Source organism: Astatotilapia calliptera, unplaced genomic scaffold (assembly GCF_900246225.1).
Source record: "Astatotilapia calliptera unplaced genomic scaffold, fAstCal1.2 U_scaffold_6, whole genome shotgun sequence".
Classification (NCBI taxonomy): Eukaryota; Metazoa; Chordata; class Actinopteri; order Cichliformes; family Cichlidae; genus Astatotilapia; species Astatotilapia calliptera.
The window spans coordinates 168,840-195,434 of NW_020535800.1; the positions used below are offsets into that span (position 1 = coordinate 168,840).

The window sequence follows — 26,595 nt, forward strand, 5'->3', positions numbered from 1 at the left end:
TTTTACCCAAATTTGATGTGACAGTAAATATATCTGAAGAAGTGAGTATTGGGCAGGAAGACATTGAAGCTAAAGTGTGTGCAAAGTAAGGAAAAGTTCTTTCAGGACAAATTATGTGTTGTAAAATCTGGAGTTTGGAGAGCAAATGACTCATAATGTTTACTTCTTTTTCTTTATACAGGTACACGTATGGACAGCCTGTACCAGGACGTGTTACAGTCAATGTGTGCAGACCTATTAATTTGTATAGTGGTTTAGATATAAGAGAGCCCAATAAGGATGATTTGGCCCTATGGCAGATGGGTGGCTCCTGCCACACAGAGACAAAGCAGGTACAGTTATGGCTTCATTTCTCTTTTTTCCCTGATACTTTGGGTACATTTAGGCCCCTGCATTAGCATTACAGCAAACGGGTTGCCTGCTCTACCCAGCTGAACTGGCGCCGTGTGTCCTCTTTACTTTTTTCATCATCTCATACTTTCATCCACGAATTTGAATTGTTAGTGATATCTCCTGTTTCTTGGACGGACGTGTCAGCTCCAAAGGAGTGAAGTGGTTATTGTTGTGCCTAAAAGGCTGCATAGGTTGTGTTGGTGTTTCTAATATCTGCTAGATGATTAGCTTTACTGGTAGGGCTAAAGCAAGTGGTGTGTCTCATTATGTCTGTCACACAAAAGAATACAACTTCTGTGGGAAATCTAAGAACTTCAAAAATACTCTGATCTGACTGGGACACCTAAACAAGCTCAATGAATATACACATACATGTCCCCTCTAATTTTCATGTGTCTGAGCGAATACACAAACTGCCTGAGTATCCCTTGGACCACTGTGAGCAACAGCAGACGTGTGCACTGTGGTCATTAAAATAATCAAATTACAGCTTTTACATTTATGTTACACGACTTTTAATTAACTGCTTCAGCCCACTTACAATGAAAATGTAAAACAAAAATGTAGTCATTGGCCTGTGCAGCATGTTAACACTGTTGGAAGTAAAAATAACTTGAACTCCAATTTTGAAAACACAACTTTCTTTTTAATTAATAAAGCTCTGACTGTATTCTGAGTCTGTGGTCTGGGAGAGAGTCTGTAACTCTGTCTGCAGAATACAGTAAATAATGACCAATGTTGGGCACTTAATTATAAAGTTACTTCTTCAAAAAATGGCCTGTATTTGTATAGTGCTTTACTAGTCCCTAAGGACCCCAAAGCGCTTTACATATCCAGTCATTCACCCATTCACACACACATTCACACACACATTCACACACTGGTGATGGCAGCTACATTGTAGCCACAGCCACCCTGGGGCGCACTGACAGAGGCGAGGCTGCCGGACACTGGCGCCACCGGGCCCTCTGACCACCACCAGTAGGCAACAGGTGAAGTGTCTTGCCCAAGGACACAACGACCGAGACTGTCCAAGCCGGGGCTCGAACCGACAACCTTCCGATTACAAGGCGAACTCCCAACTCTTGAGCCACGATCACCCCAAAAAAGTTACTGAGTTTTGATAAACAAAGTGTTTTGCAGCTGTTTACCTAAAAATACAGCCAAGGTGTTTTTTTAAATAAAATTTCAAACTATTTACAGAACAATCAGCTGTTCTGCATCACATCTGATGCCACACAAATTATTTGTGCCGCTCCAAAAATCATTTCTGTCCACTATGAGATGAAGGAGAACAACAGCCTGATACCTGCAGGCCTGACAGCAGCAGATGTGTCACTGCTGTAACACCTGTAAACCATTGTTCTGACACACACAACAAAACTACTGACAACACTACACACTAACTACACAAGATTTGCGCTAAACGTCGCAAATCTCTCACATCTCAAAACACCGCAGTCACTCCTAAAACTTCCCCCGTTTCTTAACAACTTGCCATATCATTTTTTGATTGGTCGACATGGTAATTTTTTCAACCAATAGGAATCAGAATCAGAAACTTTATTGTCATTGTCATGAGAACAACGAAATTAAGAATGTTCCCCGATCATTGCATCATCCCTAGCAATATCAAAATATAAATAAAACAATAAAATTCAATAAATAAAATAGATAGAATACTTAAAATACTAATAAGATATAACAGTAAAACATTCACATACATTCCCACACACATGCTTCAGACCGTGCATAGATTAACACAAGAGTGGCGTGATGGACATTTTTTTGTAGTATTCAGATGTGTTATTGCAGTTGGATAACAGCTGTGTTTGAGTCTATTAGTCCTTGCTCTGATTGCCCTGTACCGTCTGCCTGAGGGCAACAGTTCGAACAGGGAGTGGCCAGGATGTGAGGTGTCTTTTATGATGTTTTGGGCCTTTTTAAAACAGTGGGCGTTGTGTAGAACTTCCAGTGTGGGGAGAGGGCAGCCAGTGATCTTTTGGGCGGTGTTAATGATCCCTTGGAGTGCTTTCCTCTGAGCCCCTGTGCAGCTAGTGTACCAGATGCATATGCAGTAAGTTAGAACACTCTCAATGGTGGCTCTGTAGAAGGACACCAGCAGTCTCTGTGTGATGTTATTCCTCCTGAGAATTCTCAGGAAGTACAGTCTCTGTTGGGCCTTTTTCAGCAGCTCGGAGGTGTTCACACTCCAGGAAAGGTTCTCCTCTATATTGACTCCCAGGAAGCGGAAGCTTGCCACCCTTTCTACACAGTCCCCATTTATGAATAGTGGTTGGATCTCTGCCTTTTTCCTTCTGAAGTCTATTATGAGTTCTTTGGTTTTTGAAGTGTTGAGGAGGAGGTTATTGGCCTTACACCATGACGTCAGCTGCTCCACCTCGTCTCTGTACGTAGACTCGTCTCCCTTGGAAATGAGCCCCACCACTGTGGTGTCATCTGCAAATTTCACAAAGATGTTGCTGTGGTGGCGAGGAGTGCAGTCGTGTGTGTAGAGAGAGTAGAGCAGTGGACTGAGCACACAGCCCTGGGGTGAGCCAGTGCTGAGACTCAGGGCTGAGGATGTGTGATGGCCAACTCTGACTCTCTGTCTACGGCCCGAGAGGAAGCTGTTGATCCACATGCAGGTGCTGTCTGGAAGCCCCAGGTTTTGTAGCTTGGCCACCAGTTTGTGTGGAAGGATGGTGTTAAAAGCTGAGCAGTAATCCACGAAGAGCATCCGCACATAGCTACCATGCTCTTCCAGGTGAATTAATGCAGCATGGAGTGCTGTGGCTACAGCGTCTTCCGTGGATCGGTTTGCTCTGTAGGCAAACTGGTGTGGATCCAGGCTGCGGGGCAGGGCTGCTGTGATGTGTCTGCGGACCAGCTTCTCAAAGCATTTCATTACCACTGGGGTGAGTGCCACCGGTCTGTAGTCATTCAGGCCGGTGATGTGGGGCTTCTTAGGCAAGGGGACTATGGTGGAGGACTTCAGGCAGAGTGGGACAGTCGCCTGTGCGAGGGATTTGTTGAAAATCCTGGTGAAGATCCCAGCCAGCTGTCCTGCACAATCCCTCAATATTCGACCTGGCACACCATCAGGACCCGCCGCCTTCCTCGGGTTAACAGCCTGCAGCATGCGCCTCACCTCGTGCTCTTCCAGGGTGAGGGTGGTGCTGCTATGGGTGGCGTGTTGCTGCTGTGGCTCCAATACCTCCGGTACCCTGGTCTCAAAGCGGGCAAAGAAGATATTCAGCTCCTCTGCCAGCTCCAGGTCACCGTCCGCAGCTCCGAGATTGATCTTATAGTTGGTTAGGTGCTGGATGCCTTGCCACACCTGCCGGCTGGTATTACTCTTCAAATGGTCCTCGATCCTCCTCCTATAGTCCCCCTTTGCCTCTCTGATGCCTCTCTTCAGGTTGGATCGGGCTGTGGTGTAGTAATCCCTGTTGCCAGACCTGAACGCAATGTTCCTCTCCTTCAGCAGCTGCCTGACCTCCCGGGTCATCCAGGGCTTTTGGTTGGGATAAGCCCGGATCCGTTTGACTGCTGTAACAGTGTCTATGCAGTGTTTTATATAGCAGAGGACACCGTCTGTGAACATTTCCAAGTCCTGATGTTCAAAGATATCCCAGTTAGTCCTGTCAAAACAGTCCTGCAGCTGCTGAGAGGCACCCTCTGGCCATATGGTAATATTCTTTGTGATGGTAAGAGCAGTTTTCTTGAGGGGGGCATATGCAGGGATTAGAAACAGTGACAAGTGGTCAGACTGACCCAGATGTGGCAAAGGTCTGGCCCTGTAGCCCATTTTGATGTTGGAATAAACTTTGTCCAGAATCTTGTCACCCCTAGTGGCACACTTGACGTGCTGGTGGAATTTGGGGATTGCTTTTTTTAAGTCTGCGTGATTGAAGTCCCCTGCTACGATATGTACAGCGTCAGGGTAAGTGCTCTGTTTATTATTGATGTTTGTATGCAGGAGTGCGATCGCAGAGTTAGCATTAGCATCTGGTGGTATGTAAACAGCTGTTATTATGACAACGGTGAACTCCCTAGGTAGGTAGATGGGCCTGCATTTAACAGTCAGATATTCAATGTCCGGTGAACAGTGACGGTCTATTATCACTGTGTTGGTACACCAGCTGTTGTTCACATACATACAGAGCCCCCCTCCTTTGCGCTTACCGGAGTCCACTGTTCGGTCATGTCGCTGTGTGGTATAGCCTGCTAGCTCAATAGCAGAGTCTGGAATGGATTGATGTAGCCAGGATTCAGTGATAAGAAGGATGCATGAGTCTTTGATGAAGTTATTCGCTGCTATTTGCAATCTCAATTCGTCCAACTTGTTCGCGAGGGATCTGGCATTTGTGATGAATAGGCTGGGGAGCAGTGGTTTGAGTGGCTGCCTCCGTAGCCTGGCTAGCGCGCCGGCCCTGCAGCCTCGCCGTCTCCTTCTCTCTCGACGCCGCCTGCGCCTCCACCCCGAAGGGATAACAATCCATGGGGAGCCCGGACTCCTCGCTATTTCCACCGGTATCTTGTGTAAGCGGACAAATTTGCTAGTCACGCTCTCGCGGTAGCTTACTCCAATCTTGAGGAGATCATGTCGGCTATAGATGTTATTCGCTTGGCTGGTAGAACACAAAAACAAACATAAGGCGTACAAAATTATCCAAACATAGCATCGATCGGTAGAACACTGAGCTGCTGCAACTACGTGCGCCGCCATCTTGAAAGAAAGGGTGGGGGGGTTTGTTTTTCACAGGCGGAGAGTGCTTTCGAGCCTTTCTTCTTATAAAACGTTTCTTCCCGCAGTAAATATAAACAACGACAGTATTCAGGAAAAACAAACATTGCAGATATTTTTATCATAACTCTGGTTTTACGTGGCCGATCAACACAATTTAAAAACTGGTATAAAGTCCACACTTTGTCCGTCAGTTGTTCCGTCTGTCCTGCTCACATCTCCAATGGTTGTACACGTTGTCATTAACGTGGCTTCACTCCACATCAGCCGCTTTGCTCGCTAAAACACCGGCGTCGGCACATAAGGACGCTGTCATCAACCACGTTGATTAGCTGCGTATATACCAATGTGAATCGCATCATTGGCTGGATTATGGGATAAGGTGGCATCGTTCTGATCCCATACAGGAGCAGCCAGTCACTGACTGACTAACACTGCAGAACAGAATTGTTGAAGTTTTAATTTTAATTTCAATTCAGGTTAGATGTTTTCTTTGTGCGCAACTCACATTTTCTGTGCGCAGAGACCGTGCCAACAGTGCACAATTGCGCACGCACACAGCTTAGAGGGAACATTGCTGACAATATAATATGATGATATCAAAAGATTCAGCTTCTGTTAAAAGTTTTAACAATTTTGACTGATTTACTAAGTTACTGGTACATACAGCTATATATACAGTATTTTAGTAGTTGTCAAGCCACATTATGGCATCATGATGCGGTACAGTTAAAAAAATATTGAGCCACTCCTCATTTGTTTATGTGTTGCATGTACATGGAAAATAGCTACAGTGGTTTAATGAAACATGCGAACACAAATGGAAATGCAGACTGCACTCGCTCCGGCAAGCTTTCATGATTTGTTGTTGTTGGCGTTTGTTTTAGATTCAAAGAACAAAATGGGAATAAAGGATGTGTTTTAGCTACAGGCTGCTTAACAATGTGCCCAGTGTTGGGAAGGTTACTTTTAAAATGTATTCAACTACAGATTACATGCCCGAAATGTATTTTGTAACGTATTCCGTTACGTTACTCAATGAGAGTAACGTATTCTGAATACTTTGGATTACTTAATATATTATCCTGCTTTTTACAACAACGTGAATGTACTATTGATGTGTGATTACTGAAGGTTACTCTCCATATCAACACCAACTAGATTTTTAGATCTTAATATAAATGAGTAACAGTAGGTGGACATTAGGTAAGGCTGCACTTTTTGCAGCGATCTCGTGTAGAAAACTATTTCGCGCGTATATAAAACAGGTCAGCGGCTCCGAACCGTAGTAAAGGGACCTCTGGCTAATACATTGGTTCCGTATCGGGCTTGTAGCCGAAAACTAGCTTTGCTTTGTTGTGTGGGTCAACTTTGCTTGCGAGAGACAGAGAGAGGCGTTGAAAGGCTGCTGCAACGGAGCTTATTGTTTCAGAGGAAAACACGAACACGGTGTACAGTCGAGTCTAATATATATGAAACAGGAAACACCGCCGTGTAATCCATTTATTTCAACAAAGTAACTGTATTCTGAACTAGGATGCTCCAAACCCACACAGAAAACCATCACTGTGTGGCGCCACGACGGTGACTCTGCACTGCAGCACTGCTTTAAATGCACAGACTGGTCTTCAGGGATGCTGCTGTGTATAAGGGGAAGCTGGATTTAGAGGAGTATACATTGGCTGTCCTCAGCTACATTAGTAAGTGTGTGGAGGATGTTACCACCACCAAGTCTGTGATGTGGTATCCAAACCAGAAGCCCTGGCTGAATGCAGAAATCCATTCCCTGCTGAAAGTCAGGGATGCTGTCTTCAGGTCTGGTGATGCACAGAAACTCAAGAGGGCTAGGAGAGAACTGACTGCAGGCCTTTGAGAGGAAAACTATATTTGAGTCTGTGGGTCTTTGTGCTGATGCACCTGTAGAACTTCCCTGAGGGAAACAGGCTGAACATGTTGAAACCAGGGTGGGAGCTGTCCTTGGTGATGTTTGCTGCTCTGCTGAAGCAGTGGGAGGAATAAATGTCCATCAGGGACGGGAGAGGGCTGTGCTGCATTGACTACACTCTAAAGTCTCGCTCTGTCCAGGAGATGTCAGCAGAGACGAGGACACCAAGGAACCAAAAGGTGTGGTCGGACTGGTGGAGGTTGGGGAGGGGTATATCTCTATATGCATGTTTGATGTTTGAGTAAACATGATCTAGAGCAGGGGTCGGCAACCTGTGGCTCCGGGGCCGCGTGCGGCTCTTTAGTCCTTATAGTGCAGCTCCGTGTGGTTTGGGAAAATAAATGAGAAGTATTTAGCTGAAGTGTATTTTATTTACATCATTTTAAGTGGGGGAACTTGCACAATCGGTGGCTGACTAAATACTTTTTTGCCCCACTGTATGTTAGTTCTTTTTTAACTTGTAGTTCTAAATTGGACGATTATTGTGATATTGAAATATAAATATAAAATTATATTCTATTATTTTATAAATATATGTTTTTATGTATAAAGTTACGTTGAAACCAAGCACACCATTGTTGTTCTTGTGACATTACCAATAAGTTTGATGTGTCACATGGCCCTCTCCCTAATGAAAAAACAAAAGTTGTATCCAAGATGGCCGACTTCTAAATGGCCACCATAGTCACCACCCATCTTGAGGAGTTTGCCCCCTCACATATACTAATGTGCCACAAACAGGACTTTAATATCACCAACCATTCCCATGTTATTACGGTGTATCCATAGAAATGGCCCACCCTGTAGAGCGTTCTCCTCTGGTCCCGTTGTTGCACCAGCTTTCATGCATGTAGAATTCATCAAATTCTAAATGAGCTCAAGTTTTTCATGACTCTATAAAATATCATAGTTTGAACATTTAATATATTTTATAGATTCGATTGTGAATGAGATTTGATTCTAATTTTGGTTTATTCTTGTATCGCACACAGCAGTGATTTTCTTTCTTTATTGTTCTTTCCAGGCAGACAAGACTGGCTGTGCAACTGTTTCCTTCAACATGTCAATTTTTACTAAAATAGACCAAAGGAGGCTTCATGATGTTCTGGATATCAGGGCCAAAGTGGAAGAAGAGGGAACAGGCAAGGATTTTTATTTCTTTAAAATGACACATCAATGTATGTTTAACCAAAAAGGCATTCACAGGATTGTAACATGAACGTTTTTACATTCAGGTGTTTCACTCCCTCAAGAGAAGAGAGTCACGATTTCTTACGTCCTTGGAAAAGTGTCTTTTATTAACGTGCCCAAGGTTTGGGAACGGGGATCTAATGTGGAAGGAAAAGTAAGCCTAACATGTTGTTTTCAGCTCAGTTTGTCGTACAAAGCACATTTAAATTGTTTGTATTTTCCATTGATAGAGCATTGTGTTCTTCAACAGGTCAGAGCAGTGTACCACAATAATACACCAGTTTGTGACGCACCGGTCTACCTGTTCACGGGACAAATGTGGCAACCACGCTCACTACAAAATCTGACAACTGACAGCAACGGTGTGGCCTCATTTTCTTTCAGCACTGATAACTTTGACCAGGATATCCAACTCCATGTGAGCTGACACACGGAAACAATGTGTAATTTAATGCAGCCATGACAGCTTCATGAAGCCACAATTGGTTTCTGATAGGCTGCAAATGTCCAAATACCTCCCACAGTAGTAAGCTGCAATCCTGAAACAGTTTATGACTCAGCTTCCTCCACCTTTGCCTTGCTTATAAAGCCTCGTTGACCAATGTTATTTGTAGATCAAGTTTTTAAATTTTTGTTTCCTATCCCCAACTAGGCAAGCCTGACACCAACAGTGGGCAACCAACAATACAAAACTGCATACTATGACAGGGGATTTCACACATTATCCATGTCCCAGCCGTCTTCTCCTGATATTAAAACAATCAGCTCTCTAGAGGTACAGAAGAAGGATAAATCACTTCCCTGTGATGCAGAAGAAGACGTATCAGTCAACTACACTATAGTGGGAGAGTCTCCGGGGTCTGTGGATGTCATTTATCTGGTGAGTTATCTCTGGGTTTACTACAAAGTTTACCATGGCCAGACCTTTTGTGTGTTTGCTAAAAAAGTACTGTTGTAATGCCCATCATGACTGAAGAAGAAACTTTCAGTCCATCATGAGAATCCAGCAGCTTCGATCTATTTCAGCCTAAATACTGATCCAGCCCAAACTATATGCTTTAGAAAAAAGGAAAAAGCCTAAACTTAAAACTAGGGAGGGCGTCTGTCTCCTGAATCACAGACTTCATGTCTGGTTCCTCTGTTTTGTCCCTCATCATTTTCTGTCAGCTTAGTAATTAGCCTCAGTGTTTAGTCCTTTGTTCATGATATCCTTAGTTTTCTCTCTCTGTTAAGTATTTATATTCTTAGGCCTTCGTAGATTTAGTCATCTGGGTTCTGCTCTAGTTAATCATGCTTTCCCTGTGTTTCCCCTGCACTTTTCAAGTCTTGTCTTTTAGTGACTCCACGTTTAGTTAGTGTTCCACAGGTGTTTTCTCTCTGTTCTGTGTATTGTATATTTGGATATAGATATTTAAATTTGTGATTGACATGACATTGACCAATCGGCTGAAAGGAAGAAAAATTGGTTCAAAATTCGTTCTTGGACCTTGAAACTTGAGTGCAGAGTTTCACACGTATTTTTTGGTTATAAATACGTGTGAAATTTACACATATACAAATCTTTTTTACAGACATACAAATTCTTTTTACACTTACAAAACTGATTTACAAGTACAAAATAATGACCAAAATTTGAGCCCATACATGTGCGCCTTAATTGAACATCCGTCCAAAGCACAATACTCAGCTCCTCCAGTAGGCGGCAATAATACAACATGGAAGAACAGATTTATAGTACATTCTTCTGTCGTTGGTAGAATTCCTTTTTTTTTTTTTTCAATTTATTTTTTGCCTGTCCCGTTTGGCTCTTTTGCATCAGAATTATTGTCTAAAGGCGAAGAAAGATGCCCAACGGATTTACTTTACCAAATTGACCATCCCGGCCTTGCCATAATGGTCCATTTGATTCACCTTTTATTGTTTATTTTATTTATTTTTTATTTTCACTTGCTAGATACGGGACAGACTTGAATGAGGAAAAGAAAAGGGAGAAAGGAAGAGGGAAAGAAAAACAGCAGAGAAGAGGGACGGGGATAAAGGGCAAAAAACAAAAACCAACTAAGAAAGCAGACAAAAAAAAAGAAAATGCATATATCAATCACCTGGATCACCTGTTGAGAAAGAAAAAAGAAAACAAGCAGAAGAGAACAAGAGTAATAGAATAAACAACATCACAATGATATATGGGAATATGACAGTAAATACTAAATATTAAACATTATTGTGCAGCACATAAGATCAACAGAACACAGTGTGCTTTGAGGTAGGAGCCAAAAAGGGTGTAGTTTGTGGGTGTGAGCACCCGTGTGTACACCTGTGAGCATGGATGCGCTTGTTTTTTTAAAAGGTTCCTTCATGTAATGATCTGCTAGAGGGTGTGGGGGGGCCACAGCCCCGTCCTCCAGGGCATGAAGCAGGTATGGAGGAGATCAAAACTCCAGACATCCAGAGGCCCTCAGAACACAAGAGACCAAGGAAGACCAACAGAGGGGCAGCCGCGCCACTGTCCCAGAAAGAGCTGAGGAGAGTCCCAGATGAGGGGTCACTCAGCAGCCGCGGAGCAGAAGCCAGGGGGGTTGCAGTGACGCGCCCGTGAGCTCCGCCGGCAGCCAGCTGTGCCAGAGTGACCGAGCCCCAGGCCGAGAAACCGAGGGCACCCCACCCCCGAAGTGGCCCGAGCGAGCCCCAGGCTCCAGGCCCCGATAAGCGGCCGCCAAGGAGTGAGCCGGTGTGTACCTGGGCGCCCATCCCCGGACACAAAGAACCACCAACGCCCCCCGCTCCAGCAGGTCGCAGAGAACGGGGGTGTGAGAAGACTCCAAACCTCCCTCCACCCGCTCATTGTAGTGTTGATGCATGTGTGTTCTAAGGTGCCTTTAAAACCCAGGAGGGCATGGAGCTACCTGCCAGAGAGCAGCAGGTAAGCGCATAGTCCCTCCTGCTAGCCCTCAATGTCTACGTGTATTTAAAATTGAGAGGTGGGCAACGACGCCAGGGGTGAGGTGTACACCCTGATGGTAATTTGGATTCCATGTAGCGTGCCCACCCCCAAGATCCTATATGTATGTGTAATGAGAGTGTGAGTAATGTGAATGTCTAAGTTGTGAGATAAAATTGAGGCAGAGGCAGCCAGAATGGGACAGAGGGGGGGTAGCCCCCCCTGCACCCTGGTGACATACCCCTACTCCAAGGCCCTGCATGTGTGGGTGGTTGTGGTGGAGCGGGAAGAGGGAGGCAGCTGGAGATGGGGAGGGAAGGAAGGGAGGGGCAAGTGACCCCTCCCTGGGGCCAGCTCCCCCGCTGACCCCAGTAGGCACCCCCATACTCCTCAACCCGCCAGGGAAAGGGGGCCTAGGCCCATCCGGACTGGGGCTCAGAACAGCAGCACCGCCCGGGACAGCCCACCCGACCCCACCACAGAGAAAACTGCACCCACCCCGTCATCCACTCATCTTCCAGACTACACAAGACAATAGACGCCCAGGCTGAGATCTTCCTCCACCCCTCCTGTATCTCCCCCTCCTGCAGAGTGAGTTCCTGAAGAGAGGAGAGCTCCTGCAAGGTCTATCAACCTCCCCCACCAGTTGAAGACCCCCCAGGTGGCTCGATGCACTGGCGGCACCCTGCTCCAGGGCCGGGCCCCCATACACCCACCCGCCCACAACCCCAGCAACATACCAACCAGGACCCAAGCCCCCAAGGCCCAGCCAGGGCCCCAGCCCAGAGACAGAGCGCCCCCAGAACCTCACGCCTGTCCCGAACCCACCCAGGGGCAGCCAGGCTACTAGGTCAGTAACCCACGTCCATCAGCACAGACCCTCCCCTAGCCCCGCTGCACGCAGCCATGAGGAAACAGTCACCTGAGAGCCAACAGAGCCCCTAACCGGACATGACCGCTACCCTGGGTTGAGCCCCTCAAGGAAGATGCTCCCGGGGAACCCCCCGACGCCCTAAGCCTGTCCCTACCCCCACACCAATCACAACCACAACCAATAAAAACAGCGAAGGTGGGACCAAACTATGACCCCCCCACTAGGTGATGGAGCTGATCAAAGGAGCCCAGAGCAATTGATCTGATGTGGTGGCAGAGGCTGTATCAAGACTAATGTAATCTAATAGATAATTTCTATATTGGTTAGAATTAAGATTATTTTAATTTTTCCAGTTCATGAGGACTGTTTTCTTGGCTATGCATAGGGCAGTGAAAACCATATGGGCGATATTCTTTTCTGAAGTGACATTATCTAAGCTGCCCAACAAACACACTAAGGGGGAAGTTGGAATGTTACATTTCAGACACTTCGATAAGTCTTCACATATCTCGCGCCAAAACTTCTGAACTGGTGGACAGAACCAAAGATCGTGGATATAATTGTCCGGTGAATTGGTTTGGCAGTGTGAGCAGTTGTTGGTAGACGTAAAGCCCATCTTGAACATCCGATGACCTGTATAGTGCACTCTATGTAATATTTTGTATTGAATTAATTGAAGACTGGGATTTCTAATTAAATGAAAGTTTTTTAAGCAAATCTGAGACCAGAAGTTTAGGTCTAAGTTAACTGATAAATCCGCTTCCCATTTTGCAATAGGAAGTTATATTGATTCATCTGTTTTAGAAAGCATTCTGTATATTTTGGATAGTAATTTGGGGGTTTTAAGAGTAAGAAATTGAACCACATTTGGTGGTGTTTGTAGTTCAACTTGACCCGGTTTAAATTTCTTTTTTACTATGAATTTAATTTGTTGATATTCTAAAAATCTTTTCTTGTTGATCCCATATTGTGTAACTAGTCTGTCAAATGAAATAAATTCTGTTCCTGCTAATATATGTTCTAAATATTTGATTCCTTTACCACTCCAATCTGGAAAGTTTATCATATTATTGTTTTGCAATATGTCAGGGTTGTTCCAGATAGGTGTACGTTTGCATGGGATTAATGAAGACTCCGTCAATTTTAGAAACTCCCACCATGCTGTCAGAGAAGAGCTGATGCTGACGCTTTTGAAGCATTCATGTCGTTGGATGTCTGAGCTGATAAATGGTAGGTCTGAGATCTCTAGATTATTGCAAAGTGCTTGTTCTACATCTAGCCAAGGTTCATCTAAGAGGGTATGTTTTAGCCATCCTGAGATAAACTGAAGCCTGTTGGCTAAGAAGTAGTGCTGAAAGTTAGGTAGTTCTAATCCTCCTTTATCCTTGGTCTTTTGTAGTGTTTTTAAGCTTATACGTGGGGGTTTATTTTTCCAAAGGAATTTGGACATACATGAATCTAGAGATCTGAACCAATCTTGTGGCGGTTTAGTTGGGATCATTGAGAATAAATAATTTATTTTTGGTAAGACTATCATTTTTATAGCGGCAACCCTTCCCATGAGTGATATGGGTAGACATTTCCACCTAGCCAGATCACCTTCTACCTTCTTTAAAAGTGGGATATGGTTTAATTTAGTTAGATCTGCAAGCTTGGGAGAAACATTAATACCTAAATATTTTATATTTCCCGATTGCAGTGGTGTAGAAGAGGAATTATGGAGGGAGCAATTAATCGGTAGGACTGTAGATTTAGACCAGTTAATTGAGTAATCTGATATTCTTGCAAAAGAGTTTATCAATTCAATCACCCCAGAGATATTGGTTTGTGAATTTTGGAGAAAGAGTAAGACATCATCCGCAAAAAGGCTGATTTTATGTTCCACGTTCTTGCATTTTATGCCCTTAATTACTGAATTCTGTCTGATTGCTGCTGCTAGTGGTTCAATAAAAATTGCAAACAGTGAAGGGGAGAGTGGGCATCCCTACCTGGTGCCCCTCAAGAGACAGAAGCTGGAGGATGTCTGGTCATTTGTTCTGACACAAGCTGTTGGGGAATTATATAATATTTTTAACCAGTTTATGAAAGAGGATCCAAAAAGTAAAGTTGCAAATAGAAATTTCCAGTTAACTCTGTCAAATGCTTTTTCTGCATCTAAAGAAAATATTGTAGTTTCGATGTTTTTACTGTATGAGTAGTCTATCAAATTAAGTAATCTACGTGTATTTGTTGATGAGTGCCTACCTTTTATGAAACCAGTTTGGTCAGGAGGAATTAAGAAGGGGGTTATTTTCTTTAGTCTCTTTGAGAGAGCTTTGCAGATTATTTTTAAGGTCTAATTCTTTGTAGAATTCTGCAGGAAAGCCATCTGGACCTGGAGCCTTATTATTGGGCATACTTATCAGGGCTTCCTGGAGTTCACCTGGTGTCAGTGGTGAATCCAGTGCCATTGCTTGAGTGTCTAATAATTTTGGAAGAGTTATGTTGTCCAAAAACTGATCAATTTCTTTTTTAGATGGGTTTATTTGTGGTGAATACAACGTTTTATAGAAATCCCTGAAAATGTTGTTTATTTGTATCGGTTCATATATTGTGTTCCCAGATAAATCTTTAGCAGCACATATAGTTGTTTTTTCTTTATTTATTTTTAGCTGGTTTGCTAGAAATTGACTGGATTTATTACCATGTTCATAATTTTGTAAGCGTAGTCTTTGTACTAAGAATTTTGTTTTTTTACCAAATATCTCATTTACACTCAACAAAAATATAAAGGCAACACCTTTGTTACTGCTCCCATTCCCCATGGGATGGACGGACGTAGAGACCTAAAATTCATTCCAGATACACAATATAACCATCCCTCCAAAACAGTGGTCACAAATCAGTCCAAATGTGTGGTAGTGGGCACATCTGCCATATTGAGATAATCCATCCCACCTCACAGGTGTGCCACATCAGGATGCTGATCTGACATCATGAGTAGTGCACAGGTGTACCTCAGACTGCCCACAACAAAAGGCCACCCTGGAATGTGCAGTTTTTTGCGCTATTGGGGGTCTGGGGACCCAGAACCGGTCAGTATCTGGTGTGACCACCATTTGCCTCATGCAGTGCAACACATCGTCGCATGGAGTCTATCAGATTGTCAATTGTGGCCTGTGGAATGTTGGTCCACTCCACTTCAATGGCTGTGCGAGGTTGTTGGATATTCGTGGGAACTGGTACACGCTGTCAAGCACATCCCGAACATGCTCAATGGGTGACATGTCCGGTGAGTATGCTGGCCATGCAAGAACTGGGACATTCTCAGCAGCCATCTGCCCTGAACAATGTGAACCATGATTCATCCGTGAAGCGCACACCTCTCCAACGTGCCAGACGCCATCGAATGTGAGCATTTGCCCACACAAGTCTGTTACGGCGACGAGCTGGAGTCAGGTCAAGACCCCGATGAGGACGACGGGCATGCAGTTGAGCGTCCCTGAGACGGTTTCTGACAGTTTGTGCAGAAATTGTTTGGTTGTGCAAACCAATTGTTCCAGCAGCTGTCTGGGTGGCTGGTCTCAGACGATCTTGGAGGTGAACCTGCTGGATGTGGAGGTCCTGGGCTGGTGTGGTTACACGAGGTCTGCGGTTGTGAGGCCGGTTGGATGTGCTGCCATATTCTCTGAAACGCCTGTGGAGACGGCTTATGGTTGAGAAATGAACATTCAATGCACGGGCGACAGATCTGGTTGACATTCCTGCTGTCAGCATGCCAATTGCACGCTCCCTCATTGCTTGTGGCATCTGTGGCATTTTGCTGTGAGACAAAACTGCACATTCCAGGGTGGCCTTTTGTTGTGGGCAGTCTGAGGTACACCTGTGCACTACTCATGATGTCAGATCAGCATCCTGATGTGCCACACCTGTGAGGTGGGATGGATTATCTCAATATGGCAGATGTGCCCACTACCACACATTTGGACTGATTTGTGACCACTGTTTGGGAGGGATGGTTATATTGTGTATCTGGAATGAATTTTAGGTCTCTACGTCCATCCCATGGGGAATGGGAGCAGTAACAAAGGTGTTGCGCTTATATTTTTGTTGAGTGTAATTCTAGTTTTGTTTTGCGTATTTTCTTCAATGTTTCCTGATCTTGGTGGGACTCGTAGGCTTCTTCTATGGATTTGATGTTTTTTCTAATTCCTGAGTATTTTTGTTTTCTTTTTTCTTTTTATGTGATGAGAAAGAAATTATTTTACCTCTCATCACAGCTTTCCCTGCTTCCCATAGAACAGAAGCTGATGTTTCGGGAGTGTCATTATAGTCCAAATATGAAGTCCACTCTTTTTTAAAATATTTAATAAAGTCTTCATCTTTAAGTAGTGATATATTAAATCTCCAGTTTTTCTTGGCGTAGTATTATTCTTGTGCATTAGTGTTAAAGATACAGGACCATGATCGCTGACAGCTATAGGATGAATCTCAGTGTCTGAAATGTCGTTCAGCAGTGAGCTGCTGACCAAAAAATAATCCAGACGAGAGTAGGAGTGATGGACATGTGAGAAAAAAGAATATGCCTTACTGGTGGGGTGAAGGGAGCGCCATGCATCGCAAAGACCAAAGTCGCTCATATACTGTTTGATTATATTTGTGGACTGCCAATTACGCTGAGTTCCCGCTGTATTGAGCCTATCCATGTCTTCATTTAGTCCAAGGTTGAGGTCGCCTCCAAGAACAAGTGTGCCATCTAAGTGTTCAGAGAGTGCACTGAAAAAACCGTGAAAGAATGAGGGATCATCAACATCTGGACCATATACACTTGCAATACATAGCTTTTTATCACGTATAGATAGTTTAATGATTAAGAATCTGCCCTCTGGATCTATAACTGTATCGAGTACTGTGAAATTAATATTTTTATGTATTAAAATTGCTGCTCCCCTTTGTCTAGAATTATAACAAGCTGAGAACACATTAGGAAACTCAGGTGTTTTAAGTCCATTCGAACCTCTAAGAGGTCTGTGGGTCTCTTGTAATAGGACAACATCCGCCTGTAGTTTTTTGAGTTGGTTAAATATTTTTAATCTCTTTTCTCTGGAGCCAGCTCCATTTATATTCCATGTAATGAACCTCAGTGTACCCATAGATGTCTGTGTATAACTAGGGGTGTATGCTGTGTGCGTCGCTTAGACAGGTGGAGAGAATATGTCACTTGTTCATAAATAAAGGCAAGGCAAATTTATTTGTATAGCATAATTCAACAACAAGGTGATTCAAAGTGCTTTACAGAGACATTAGAAACAAAAACAAATAAAAAGCATGATTTAAAATTGATTAAAACAAGCAAACAAACAAACTAACTAAACACACACGAAGGAGAGAGAGAAAAAATGTGTGGCGAGATGCTCCCTGAGTCTGACTATGTGTTTGCATATTTACTAATATGTAGGCTTGGCTTAAGTGTGTGTATCCTAAACGACTGTGTGCGCTGTCTGACTGAAGTGAATGTGCTGCCGTTGAGCGCATGGTGCGTATGTGTGGAAATAAAGGATGTTGTTTGTGGATGAGTGTGGAATAGGGGTGGGTTTTTATAATCGCTTCATCGATTAAAATCGATTCTGGCTTGGATAACGTAAAATCGATTCATTAAAATCCTGAATCGATTTTTTAATATAAATTTATTTTGCCCGAAATGCCAGAATCTCTGGTGAAACCTCACAAAATTTCAACAACCACCAAACAGCTAAGACAGTAAATGAGAGCAGGTACAGGGATTCTGCACAAAGACTTAAACACACAGCGCGACCTGCGGATCAGAATCAGTTAGATGTCGCCTTTCTCACAGTCGGGGCTGAAAGCCGACAGCTCGCTGATTCTGATCTGTCGGCGGGTCGGCGCTTTGTGTTCACGCCCTTTATGCGCTGATTCTAAAGCTGTTAGTTTGATGTCTCTCCAAACAATATTGACCAAACCAACAGCAAAAGAAGATCCAAACTATGCTTCACATAAACATCGTCATGAATTCACTCTGACTTTTACTGTTTTGCTTCGTCCAAGATGCACAGCTCTCTCTCTCCCTCTCTGTACTTCAAGAACAGTTTCCCATCTAAAAATCTGTTTTCTTCATTATTCGCTTACTTGTTACGCACAAGACTACCGTTGTTTACAGCGCTGTCGGCCGCTGTTTTTTTTTCTTTTCGTTTTATATACTTCCGAAAAGAAAACCTAATTTCTGCTGTTCAATACTGAACAAATTTAAACTTTTTAAAATTATTCAAAATGCAAAACGCTTAACCGTGTCTCTAATAAAACCGCTGTAACATCAGAGGTGATGTTCATATGTTGATTAATGGTTTTCTTTCGTTTTTGATGTACTGCAGAATATTTTTATAAAATCCCAGAACAGGAAAATCTCCATCATGTTTTTCTGTGTTTTATCTTCAGCTACTTTGACACAAAGGCATCTGCTGTGACGCTCACACCTGTGATAAAGTCTTGCGTGTGTCAGCTTCCTTTTTATAGATACAAAAATATGTAAATGTACTGATCTGAATTATAATATTTCTGTCAAAATTTCCCAGATTCAAATTGAATAGAATCGAATTAAATCGAATCGTGGATCAAATCGATTCGGGACCTTGTGAATCGGAATTGAATCGATTCTAGAAATCAGTGACGATACCCAGCCCTAGTGTGGAAGCAGGTAATCGAAGCAGTGAAAGAAATAAAGAAAGAAACCAAGGACAAGGGTGAGCAGCATAAAAACAAGAGGGGGAAAAAGAGAGAAGAAAAAAAAAAACAAACCCCGAAAACATTCCAATCAAACCGTTGACGGAGAGTGACGGTGTTAATTCTGCTATCATATCACACTTAAGATGCAATTTGATACTGGTAAGTTAAACAGATGTTAATGTTAAGTTAATGCAAGTTAGTGTGAGTGGATAGGGAAAGGGTGTAGTGGATTCTTATCTGGTGTGAGGTTAATACAGCCACGGAGTGATGTTGGGGTCGCGGTGGAGCTGTCCATCCACGTACAGCCGGTCCACAGCGATGACAGCGCGGGAGCCCTTCTGGATGAAGCCGCGTCGGATTGGGAAAAGGACCCTGCGTCGTTCCAGGATCTCTTTGGGGAACTGGTCGTTCACGCTGAAGTCCGTTCCTTTTAATTCCCTGCTTTTGTTTAAAGTGGCCGAATGTGGCCACAATAGGACGTGGTCTCCCGCGTTGGTAGAATTCCAAATGTTCAATTACCAGATAGTGGTCACACCCAAGTTTGTCAAGATAATAAACAAGATTGGCATGTTCAATAAATAACCATGCAGAAAGAAGCAATGATATGTACCATTTTATAATAACATTTTTCCAGGACTCAACATAAAATTGTTCAGATTTTTAGCATATAATCACAGGAAATTAAAAATTAAAAAAGTAGAAAAAAATAATAATGTTGGTGTAAGTTGTGGGCACCCGCAGGATCTTTTAAAAACATATGAGACAAACTGCATGTTAAGAAAAGACCTTTTGGGTATTTTGAATTGTAATTTAACTGTATTATTAGGAGATGGGTGGAGTAAGCTAACTTAGCATTGTAATCAGAGTAAAGACAAAATACCAAAATACAAAAATACTTTTCAAAACCCTTCGAACAGCTATAAAAATTGGGTCTGTAACTTATCTTTAAACAGTTTAATTACTAAGAGCTGTTATTTCACTCCTTTGCTTTTAAGGTGCTCCGATGCTTTTAAGGTCTGAAGACAATTTTCTACAAGCAACTTTTAAAATTCATAAGATATCAGAATTTCAGCCACAAAACTGCACCAATTTACGTTCAAAAGTTTGGACACATACTTATTTTATGGTTTTTCCATATTTTCATGACTAAAACATAAAACATATTTAGAGTTATTTATATATTTTTCTTTGCTTCAGTGTGCATCTACAATGTAGAAAGCATTACAATAAAAAAAAAAACACTGAATGAGAAGGTGTGTCAAAACCTTTCACTGGTAGTGATGTCCACAGATATCAGTGCTAGTTCATTCTTGTTTTTAAATGATTTCTGTCTTCCAGGTGTTGTCCAGAGGAGCTGTCACCATGCAAGGACAAACACAGGTTGAAGTGCAAGATAGATCAGGTAAAATTTCCATATTTCCACAAATGCCACAGCCAAGCATTGACGTTGGTCTGTTTTGTTGATCTGTGGATGCATGTTTGGACCTGTGTTTCAGTGAATGAGGGCCAGGTGTCCTTTAAAGTCAGAGTGTCTCCTGAGATGGCTCCAGAGTTCCAGGTTGTGGCTTATGCCGTCCTGCCAAGTGAGGATGTAATTGCCCACAGTGCTGACTTCTCTACTGACAAATGCTTCAGCAACAAGGTGAGTGTAATTCTAGAGGTGTGCTGTGTGTTTGGTGTCTGCAGTCATGCCATGTCGTTCAAATCAAAGTCATCTCCAGTTGGCTAAATCACCTGAGGATTTCTAGCATCAGTAAATGGACTGGTTGTTGCACAGCTGTTTCTACTCTACCTCAGGACTCAAATTGCTTCTTTATATGACCTCATGACCCGCTCACTCCCATTTATACAAGCACTTTTTCAATGATGATGCAAGTCCTACCTATCTAACACTGACACAGTGTTCATACAGTGTCCAACGTGGGCTACAGCCATCACATGGGACTCATGATTTGTCACTCACCACAGTGAAGCAGCTCATTTAGCCAGCAGTGCGTGGGGAGTTATCACAGTCACTAAACTTCTACGGGTGTTTTGTGTGTGTCAGGTGTCAGTGGAGTTTTCACCGTCTTCAGCCGTCCCAGGTGAAGAGACCAACATGCAGGTGACGGCCCTGCCACGTTCTCTGTGTGGTGTGAGCGCCATCGACAAGAGCGTTCTCATCAAGGAGCCTGGGAAGACTCTGGATGCAGATAAGGTAACTGCTGATATTAACACCAGTGAGGTGGACACATCCCTTATTTCCAGAGCCCGTAGTGCCGTGAGTTACCAGCAGCTCAGGCCTTCGCTCTGGTACTTGTGTCCTGATAAGTATTCTTTGGGCAGTCGTACATTGAACTGTTTTAAACAGTCAAATGCTGAGTTTGTCTTAAAGCAAACTGGTATAAAAAATACAAGGTTACATATGCATGTGTCTGTGATGACAGTCTTTCTAGCGAGTAAGTAACCGTGGATGGACAGATCGATCCGCACTGCAGTAAACGCCAGGACCGCCTCCTACAACACGGGTCTCGCCACTGGCGATATGAGCGCCTACAAAGCGGCCTCATACGGCGTGCGGCGCGCGGTGAGAGATGCCAAACGCCGGTACCGGGAACGTGTGGAGTCCCGCTTCCACCAGGGCGACACACGGAGTATGTGGCACGGACTACGCACCATTACGGACTACAAAGCCAGGGACACTGCGCCGATCAACGCCGACTCTGCATTCACCAACGAGCTGAATCGGTTCTACGCCCGTTTCGAGGTTAACCAGGCGGCTAATGCTATCTACCGCCTGGCTACCGAGGACAGTGACGTCATCAGCGAGAGACCGGTGACCAGCATCGCGGAGCATGACGTCCGAGCGGCACTGAGGAGAGTAAACACAAGGAAAGCGGCGGGGCCAGATGGCATCACCGGCCGTCTGCTGCGCTGCTGTGCTGACCAGCTAGCAGGTGTGTTCACTTACATCTTCAACGAGTCCCTGGCGAAGTCTGTGGTCCCCACATGCTTCAAAAGATCCACCATCATCCCTGTGCCCAAGAACAGCAAACCCTCATCCCTGAACGATTACCGGCCAGTTGCACTGACCTCGGTAGTAATGAAGGTGTTTGAGAGGCTGCTGAAGAACATCATCTTCTCCTCCATCCCAGACACCACAGATCCGCTGCAGTTCGCCTACAGATCCAACAGATCCACAGAGGATGCCATCGCCCACGTCCTACACACCACTCTCAGCCACGTGGACAAGAAACAGGGTAACTATGTGCGAATGCTGTTTGTTGATTACAGTTCAGCGTTTAACACAATAGTGCCCTGCAGACTGTTCACAAAGCTCAGGGATCTGGGACTTAACAGCCGTCTGTGTGCATGGGTGTTGGACTTCCTCACTGGCAGAACTCAGGTGGTGAGGGTGGGCAGGTGCTTCTCCAACAGCATCACCATCAACACAGGAGCACCTCAGGGATGTGTCCTCTCGCCACTGCTCTACTCCCTCTACACTTCAGACTGTGTGGCCACCCATGGCTCCAACACCATTGTGAAGTTTGCTGACGACACAGTGGTGTTGGGTGCCATCTCCAACAACGATGAGGCGGCCTACATGGATGAAGTGAAGAATCTGGCATCGTGGTGCCAGGACAACCACCTCCAGCTGAACGTCAGCAAGACCAAGGAGCTGGTGGTGGACTTCAGAAGGGGTCAGCACAGAGACTACAAGCCCATTATCATCAATGGAGCTCCAGCGGAGAGGGTGCAGTCCTTCAAGTATCTTGGTGTCCACATCTCCTCAGACCTGACATGGGCTGCCCACATTCAGGTCCAGACCAAAAAGGCTAGGCAGCGCCTGTATCACCTTCGACAACTGAGGAAGTTCAGGGTCTCTCCAAAGATCCTCAGGATTTTCTATACAGGCGCTGTGGAGAGCATCCTCACACAGAACATGACATCGTGGTTTGGGAACAGCTGTGTGAAGGACCAAAAAGCTCTCCAGAGAGTGATCCGTACAGCAGAACGCTGCTGCAGGATTGCTCTCCCCCCGCTTCAGGACACCTACACCAGGAGATGCCGGACTAGAGCAGCGCAGATACTGAAGGACCCGTCCCATCCTGGCAACAAACTGTTCCAACTTCTGCAATCTGGTAGAAGGTTCCGCATCTTCCGGGCAAGGACAGAGAGACTCAAGAGGAGCTTCTATCCCCAAGCCATCCGTGCCCTAAACACACACACCCGCCCTCTCACATCATCTATAATTGACTGAGACAGGACTCTTCCAGACACTAAACCAAGGCACAATGTACATTCCAAATTCCTTTAATTTTAAATATGTTTATATTGTCTATCCTGTAAAATAGTCAGATGTCTATTCATATTAATGTACAGAATTCACCTGCTTGCTGCTACTATTGCACATTCACCCAGTGTATATACCGTATTTCCCGGACTACAAAGCGCACCTGAATATTAGCCGCACAAGCTAAAATCAGGGGAAAATCCTGTTTTGTACATACATTAGCCACACCTGACTAAAAGCCGCAGGTGTTTCAATGTTGACTTATCATATGTAAGAGAATATGCACAAAGGGAATTGTCAGGAAAGAGATGGCTGTTTGGAGACACACCCCTTTTATTAATATTTTGAAAAACAAGTTATGGGTACATATTTGCACATGTAGTACATAACAGTAGCCTACAGCACACCAGAAAAATAGATTCGGACTACCTTTTAGGCTCAGGTGCAGTGACACGGCTTTAACAAGAAGAAAAGTCAGTCATTCACCATCTTTCTCTTCTTCCTGCGCTCTAAAACCACCAAAGTCCTCTTCTCCAATGTCGGAAACGAACAGGCTCAGGATGGCTTCGTCATCCACTCTCCGCTTCTCTCCTTCGTTGTCACTTTCAAAACCAAAGAAATCCTCGTTGTCAGTGTCGGAGTCGAACACCCTCAGAAGGGCCGTGGCGGTGTCCTCCTCTCCATCATGCAGCAGTCCAGCCCTTCAAAATCCGTTGGTGATCGTGGATGTTTTCGCACTTTTCCACGCTGTCAGATTCCACCGGTGGAGTTGGGCATAACTTGCTTTTCGCAAGTTTATCGCCGCTCGTCATCCACGACTCCCGCTGAATGCGTAGCGCTACTTTGAAGTTTGTTTTTCGCGCTACTTCGTACGGCACTACGTTGCCTGGCGGACGGACATGTGACTAACATACCACTCTTGAACCCCGATCCTTCCGCCAGGCAACGTAGTGCCGTACAACAGCGGAACAAACAAAACAAATCGTCTTATGATATGACAAAAATCATGGAAAATCCATAGAAAAGCCGCACCTGACTAAAAGCCGCAGGGTTCAAAGCTTGTGCAAAAAGTAGCGGCTTATAGCCCGACAATTACGGTACTATATATATATATTTATAATGTTCTTCCTCTATACCCCCCCCCAAATTTTTTTGCACATGTCGAGGAGCGTGTCAGGCCACATTTCACTGTGTGTTATACTTGTATAACTATGCATGTGACAAATAAAGAACCTTGAACCTTGAACCTTGAAGTAAGTACCATGCTTGTTGCTCATGTGGTTGCAGACAACAATATTTTAATCTTATAAAATTAATTCCTTTTGGGCAAATTAATATTTCAGCATGGAGATAAATCCAGGATCATGACTTTTTTTTAGCAAATAATTCAACCATGCAAACAAGTGTATCACCTGCCAGTCACTGTCTGCTTTACTTGAGAAGAATTTAACTTTGCATCAAAACTGCTCAAATACACGAGTATTTGTTGATGTTAAACATACAGCAAAACCTGGAAAAAGTGAGACTTAGTGAGTTTAAGGAGCTACAGAGACAGCTTCAAATGGAGAACACTTACCATATAAGTCACTAAGAACGATGTGGTGTTTATAGTAAAATTGTAGAACTGTGTACGTGACAAATAAAAATTTGAATTTGAACTTCTGTAAGATTTGGTAAACAGATACTTCAACTATAACACCTCATATCTGCGGACACTTACTGCTGACTTAATCTTTTTTTTTTCAGAATTCTTCTTAGATAATCTAGCAATTCATTTGAACCTAATCTGTACTCATATTTACATGTAAGAGTTAAAAAACACATGTGGATCAAATGTGACCAGGCAGGCAGGCAATAAATGTTTGGAGCTTTTGTTGATCTGCACTTTTCTTTTCAGATATTTGACTTGCTCCCACTCAAGAAATCCTCAGGTATCCTGTATGAGGTTGATGATGCTACAGACTGCCTTAATGTGAGACCAAAAAGATATGTTTTGCCGTACCCCAGTCAAGAGCAAAATGACGCCTATGCAGTTTTCCAGGTAACATACATGTATACCTGTGAGTCCGTCAAACATAACGTAAATACAATAGTTTCTGTTGTTGCACCAGTTTTTGCTGATCTTTGTGTGCTGCTGAAATATCTAGAAAGTCGGACTGAAGATGGCGACAAACTTGCTTTTTCGATTGCCTTCATGCCTCAAGTTCAAAGGAAAAGTCTACCGTGATAGCTATCTTGTCTCCTCCGGTGAATCATTCACTTGTTTGTGTTGTGTTTTTGATACAAATTTTCTTTTTATTCACCAAAAAGTAAACTGGTAATTATTTTTCTCTTTTTATTTAGGTATGGTTCCCCTGTCTAGACAATATTCTATTCAACTAAGTAGCCCTGTTGTGGGATCTGCTGGGCAGCTTCCTCCTGAAGCTGCTCCAATAGAGACAGCTCGCTCTTTCTTCCCTGAGACGTGGATCTGGGATCTGGTGGAAGTTGGGTAAGTATCTGTTGTGAAGAGATCTGGTGCATATTCCATTTTAAAAAGTTTATACGATCACATTTAGAAACCCATGTGAACTTTCTGCTGTGTCTTTGCACACATGAAAAAGATGAAAATAGAATAATTGTGAGTTTTTTCTTGAGCATGTTTTGATGCTTCAGGCTGATGTTTTGTCATATTTAAAGTTTTGTGGGATATATTATTTCACTGTCATCAGCAACGTGGAGCTCTTTTACTTTGTCAATGCAACATATACAAGTAATTCACACTGCAGGATGTAACTACACTGTTATACAAGTAATTTACAGACATAAAAACATGTTTGATTATGTTACAGAATATGTTTGTGTGTATCTGCTGCTTCAGAGACGATGGAAAAAGGGGCGTGTCCCTGACTGTCCCAGACACCATCACCACCTGGGAGACGGAGGCTTTCTGTTTGTCCTCTCAGGGTTTTGGTTTGGCTCCTCGTAAAGAAATGAAAGTCTTCCAACCTTTCTTCCTTGAACTCACCATGCCCTACTCCATCATCCGGGGGGGAGCACTTTGAACTGAGGGCGACTGTCTTTAACTACCTGACCAGCTGCATCATGGTAATGAATGATTAAAGTGTTTAGATACATGTCTGTTCATAGCCAAGGAAAGCCATACTGAAAACATGACTTTCTAAGCAAAATTTATATCATAGTTATTAAAATACAATAGAAAATATCTTTTCTTTGGCAATATAACCATGCAGGATGCAGGCCGTTCTTGAAGGGCCCCTGCTCACCAACACCTGCAAGCTCACCTGCAAGCACAGACACCAGGATTGCCCAATCACATGTCTTTACACTACCAGCCCTCCTCTAGCTTTCTTTGTGCGCTCATGCACCTTGTAGAACAGAGTTTAGTGTGGAGGCTGTAAGAAAACAGATGGAGGGAAACGATTAGGAAGGGAGTGATTAAAGTATCCAAGTAAAATGAAGGTCTACTTTGATCATGAGTTCATAACATCAAACCTGTGCATTTGTTTAG

The 26,595-nt window shown here is 43.7% G+C and overlaps 1 pseudogene; it reads left to right on the forward strand.

Annotated features, from left to right (window-relative positions):
* The window catches only part of LOC113018324 (alpha-2-macroglobulin-like), a 43,204-nt pseudogene that overhangs the window by 3,356 nt on the left and 13,253 nt on the right, over positions 1 to 26,595 (forward strand).